The 6139-nt window shown below is 33.5% G+C and overlaps 1 non-coding gene across 1 annotated transcript; it reads right to left on the bottom strand.

Moving 5' to 3' along the window:
- Positions 1–5029: 5029 nt before the first annotated feature.
- On the bottom strand, positions 5030–5136 carry LOC145564312 (small nucleolar RNA R71). The gene has a single exon (XR_014094797.1). It is a non-coding gene; the product is annotated as a small nucleolar RNA R71 (small nucleolar RNA).
- Between the last annotated feature and the right edge of the window lie 1003 nt (positions 5137–6139).

The following is a 6139-nucleotide window of genomic DNA, read 5'->3' as shown; positions in this document are numbered from 1 at the left end:
TGCTTAAGATAATTGTTACTCGTATTGTTTGTCTTCATATTGCCAAACAATATCACCCTTACTTTAATTGCAGCAACTATTTTTGGATTTTAGAGTAGTATACTCCAAAAATAATCGCAGTAATCAAAATAATCCAACGCAACCTTATAAAAGTTTAATGGTATTGTTACTTCTTGTGGTCAAACCCTAAAGAAAGGTATAGAGTTTAATAATTTCTTTTAATTGTATATTTTAAGTGTGTCCTCAAATTGTAACATAATGGTCATAGTACGGGTTCTATACACCTTGAAAAGAGTTTAATAATTTTTTTTATTGTATATTGTAAGGGGTCCTCAAATTCTAAAATACTGGTCATAGTGCGGGTTCTATACACCTTGTAAAGAGTTTAATAACTTCTTTTTATTGTATATTGTAAGGGGTCCTCAAATTCTAATTTGTTGTGGTCAAACCATAAAGGTCATAGTGGGGGTACTATACACTGCACCTTGTAAGGGGTCCTCAAATTCTAAGTTGTTGTTGTATATTATCCATATTGGCCGGAAAAGAATAACTAATCTATAACAATTGACAAGTTATTGTAAGCCATCCCCATCGTACACTTACATCAAAATCAAATGTCAAACTTATAACAATTCTCAAATTATATTCATCATCATAATATACTACTCTAATCACACTGAAATACTCTACTCACATTCATATACTTTTTACACATTCATCATTCACTCGTCTATGTATATTAAAATGGCTACATACGTTTCTTTCTAAGTGAAATGGTTACATATATTACCTCAACTTAAAAATGTTCATTTTTCATTTTGAACATCTACTAAACATATAGCACCCTAAAGGGTTTATGCACAACTATGAACCTCTAGATACTTACATTCTACAGCGGTACCCTAAAATAGGTGTATGGTACCCTAAGTACTTTTAGTTGGACCCTTTGGAATTATGCAGTGTACCCTAGATTAGGTGTATGGTACCGATACTAGTTTCAATGGTTCCCATCTGCACTTGGTGGTACCCAAACTAGTATCAATGGTAGTCTAAAAGGTCCCCTGTTTTGTAATAGGAACTAGCACCTTATACAATAAAATCCAATACAGAATCCATTTCAATAAATGCAAATGATTCTAAGGCAAATAATCCATTTCAATTAAGCCTAAGGCTTGTGAAACCCATACAGAATCATGTTTCCAAACATTTACATATGTATACCACTCAAATGTACAAGGGTCTCATTATCCTACATTAGGTGTAGTCTAAGTTCAACAATAGAAGTTTCAATGGTCTTAATTAAGTGACTATCATGTACTATTTGAGTATACTAAAGTTTAACTAAAACCACATCAGTATGTGGGGGTTATATAAAAAGACAGAGTTTGGTGGCGGGAGTATTTGTGTTCGTGGCATTAGCGCCATTACTAGAAAGAACATTCATATATACTCTGCTCCCAATCCAAAACAGAGTTCCAAAAAACACATTGTAACATAAAGTTACTTAATTACACAATTATCCAAGCACATAATTTAAATTAAAATGGTGTTCAGCAATTTCAAAGTTCTAATCATCAATAAACTTTAATTATATTCAAACCATACTAAAATTGTCATATACGTTCATAATTCACAAAAAAAAAAAAAAAAAAAACATACTATATTAGAAACATAATCCATATTTAAACTAAATTAAACATTCACAAAAGCACCAAAAAACAAAAAAAAAACATAATCCTTATAAACAATTCCTTAAAAAAGCAGGGGAGGAGGCTTAAACCATGTTTAAATAGTTGCGAGGAGAGCGATTGAAATCATCAGAGCTTGAAGAGGAAGAGGAAGAGCGCTCAGTGCCAGAGCCAGACTCGTATGGAGGAAACGAGTCGTCACTTGGCCCTTGTGGCTCGTCGAAGTCCATCGCCATGCCATAGAAAGGATCCTGAAGCTTGACGGCATCATCACCAACGTCGTCGTCATCATCATCTTCTTCAGAATCCTCCTGACACTCCTCGTCTCCCTCTTCCTCTTCCTCTTCCTTATCATTAGCATCCTCACCATCACCATGTTCCACTGGTGCGACTTCAATCTGTGGCGCTTCCACAACTGGTGGCGCTTAAGCCCTTCCCGCCGGTGCTACCAGAACTTCTGCATTTTCATTCTCCTCTGTCATCTGCCTCTTACTACCCCCTTCATCAACACCCTCTGCACTCTTTTACCCTGCAATCTTTCTCTTCACCCAGCAGTCGTTAAGTCGACTTTTGATTTCTTCTAGTTGTCATTCCTTCTCAGCACGGCGGTTGACCATCCATTTTAATTCCGCTTCAATATACTCCACCCTCCTCTCTAAGTAGCTTTCCCTGTCCTCTGAATGAACATTGGTACTGGATGAAGCTATTTTGTTGTTGTTTGCCATTTTTGGGAAGAAATTAAGGGTTGATTGTGGAGAAATTTGGTGAAAAAAGGATATAACAAAGGGTATGAAATGGGAAATTAAAATAGAAGTACTGTATTTATGTGTTAATGGTGATGTAATTGAAGTGTGACGTTTGGTGCAGTAAACGAAGCAACCCTTCACGCCAAACAATGCAATTATCTATTAATTGCATTTTTATGTTATAATTTTATTTCGGTTTATAAAAACTGAAATGTAATTATATTTCAGAAAATATTATGCAAAATTATTTTATGCTATGTAATTAATTTGTTAATTTTTTTTTAACATGCAATTATTACTTTAAATTTCCAAGACAATATTTTTTAGTATAATGTCAAAAAAAATTTAAACTTAAAGTATAAACTTTTTAACACAAGTTTTGTCACAATTTTTTAACTTATAGTATAAAGTTTTATGACAATTTTCTTAAAACATAAAGAAAGTACTAATTCACACTAGTCGTTACATTTCAAATCCTTAAATTATTGTAATGAACACGTGACATCAGTAATTTTGGATTAATGTACTGATAAATACATAATTTTATATATTTTAATACTCTTATATCTATTTGTTAACTCCATTATGATAGTAGTGGATAATAATATTCACATTTCTATTTTATCGAAAATTGTGATTTTATGAATTATGGGCCATTTAATAGTTAATATGTGAGTTTGGTTGATTATTGTTATGTAATGTGACAGGTTAACAAGATGATGGAAGAATGTTACATTAACTAGGATGGGAGCCACGTGCTTGAGAAGCATTAAGGTTTATTGCAAGTTGGATTTAAAGGAAAAAGAGCAAAGAAAGCCCATATTCTCACAACTCAGGTGCAACATATTAAGAAAAGTTAGTGGGTTTTAATGATTTGCAACCCACTAACTCAAGACTCCTAAAAGACAGTAGCAGCGGCAGCGAGAGGAAAAAAAAAAAAAAACCCACGATGAAACCCTCACAGCACACAACTACTACGGTATAAATCACACAGAGACGCAACAAGAAGGAGGGAGGAAAAGCACGAACACACACACGCACAAGACGGAGGAGGAGAGCGAAGAACCAACTGCGAAGTACGGCAGTGGTTCGGTGTCCAAATCGTTGATATCTTCCATGGTTTATTATAATTGGGTGATGTTCTCTTCAATTATGAGTAGCTAATCTCTCTATTCTAGGGCTTACATGAAATCCTATTATTATGATTTGATAATTTAATTATTTGAGAAGTATTATTGGTTTTATGATTGCATGACTTTATAAGATAATTTGGGTTATTATTGTTTTCCGATTGACGTTAATTATAATTCTTGTAGAACTATCTTTTAACTTGATTGGTTATCTAATTTACATACTTTGTTCTTATAGTCCAGAGTGTGATGTTATGCAATGGTGTTTCGTGTTTGTGATTGAGTAGTTGAATAGTTTATGCTTGTGCTAGATAAATTACGTCACCTATTTAATCACAATTATCTTTATTTATGAGTTTATCCCGGCTTGTAGTTTAGGGTGCTCGATATAACCAATTAAAATTCTCTCTAGTTAAATTGTTAGTCATATTAATAGAGGTGGATTCGATCGTCCTAGAGTCCCTCTTATTTGTTTGCTCTCTGATTTTATTGTTCTGTTATTTTATTACTTCCATCAATCTTATTGTCTTATTTAATTTATGTTTTCAGTTTATCAAAACCACTCAATATATTTCTCTTTAATATGAAATTAGTAGACTATAGACCATAGTATTATTCAACGTTCCCTGTGGATACGATACCCTATTATTTATCATTTACTACTAGAACTTGTACACTTGCAAGAATAGGGTTTTATAACTTGTTTAAAATCGCTACCAAGTTTTTGGCGCCGTTGCCGGGGAACGGTATTAGAATAAATTAGTCTATTTGTCTTCCATAGTTTAACTCTTAGGTTTATTCTATTTCTATTCCTATTTTCTTTGTTTTTGTGTTTAGTTTTCTTTATCCATTGGGTGTTTTATTTTCTGTCATAGTAAGTTTTAAAGTGTTCTGATTTCTGGTTTTCTTTGCGAAGAGTTTACTGAAATTTGATTTGCTAGGTGCTTTCCACCCAATCTCTTATTTTGTGTTTAGTTTATGTTTGGTCGTAGATCTTTGCCCTGTGATTTAAGTCCATACGATTCTGAAATTGAACGCACACTTAGAAAGTTGAGAGCTTTGAATAAAAGTAATTCTATTGATCTTGGTTGTAATAAAGAAATAATCATGGCAAATGAAATTAAGCTTAGTGAATTTTTCACCCCTGGAACTTACACTTCACCTGTTGGTAATAGGATGCCTAATGTTGAAGGTAATTTTGAAATTAAACCTCAAATTATTCAAATGCTTCCTACGTTTTATGGTCTTGAATCTGAAAATCCTTACAAGCATATTGATGCATTTTCAGAGGTTTGCTCTACTTTTAGTATATCTGATGCTGCTGCTGATGCTATTCGTATGCGTTTATTTAATTTTTCCTTGAAAGAAAAGGCTAAAGAATGGCTAAATAACAGAAATGTTACAACTTGGGCTCAATTGCAAAAAGATTTTTCTCAAGAAATTTTATTCAATAGGTAAATTGAGTGCTATGAGACGTGCTATAACTACTTTTTCTCAAAAGCCTAATGAATTGTTTTATGAAGCATGGGAACGTTTTTGTAGTTTGTTACGTGAATGTCCACATCATGAAGTTCCTAAATGGCAACTAATACATAGTTTTTATTATGGATTAAGTGAACATAATCAACAAATGGTAGATGCTTCTTGTGGGGGAAATTTTATGCAGAAAAATTCTGATGAAGCATGGCAATTATTTGAAGATTTAAGTGAAAATTCACAACAGCATGCTACTTCCTCTCATACTAACGCATCTAATGCATCGAGAACTCTAGGGGGTAAAGGGGGTATTTATGAAGTATCTCATACTCATGATCTTGCATATAAAGTAGATGCTCTGACTAAGAAAATGGACCAAGTGGATATTTTGAACAAAAAGATTGATCAACTTGTGAATACAAATAATTTGCATGTTAATTCCATCAATGCTAATGAAGGGTGTGCGACATGTGGTGATTTTAATCACTTATCCTATAATTGTCCTAATAACTATTCTGAAGTGTCACAGGAACATGTAAATGCAGCTCAAGGGTATCCTCCACACAACAACCCATATTCGAACACATATAATCCGGGGTGTAGGAATCATCCTAATTTTTCGTGGAAACAACAAAGTGGAGAAGCACAACAAGGACAAAGACTCACCCACATAGGTCAATCTGGTATGAATAATTCTTCTGGTTTTCAAGCTCAAAGGTATGTTTCTCAACCTTCACAACCTGCTAGTAGTAATCCTGACCTAGAAAAAATTATTTCTTCTCTAGGGGCAGTCACTACTTCTGTTCAGAATATTGAAAATAAGATGCATGTTGTTGATTCTCACACACAATCCATAGCTAAATTGGAAACTCAAATTGGTCAGTTAGCTAATGCAATTGGTAAAAGAGACGATGGAAAATTGCCTAGTACTTCTATTGCAAATCCTAAAGGCTTAAATCATGAACAAACTCAAGCGATAATGACTCTAAGGAATGGAAAAGAGTTGGATAAAAAAATTTCTAACAAGAAAGGCGATAATGACAATGGTGAATCAATTAATGCAGAGTCTGAAATTGCCGAAAATAAAGAAAAATCCCCT

This window comes from Chenopodium album, chromosome 1 (genome assembly GCF_948465745.1).
Source record: "Chenopodium album chromosome 1, dcCheAlbu1.1, whole genome shotgun sequence".
NCBI classification, from domain to species: Eukaryota; Viridiplantae; Streptophyta; class Magnoliopsida; order Caryophyllales; family Amaranthaceae; genus Chenopodium; species Chenopodium album.
Note: the sequence above shows the minus strand (reverse complement) of the source record. Positions and strands in the feature narration are given on the sequence as shown.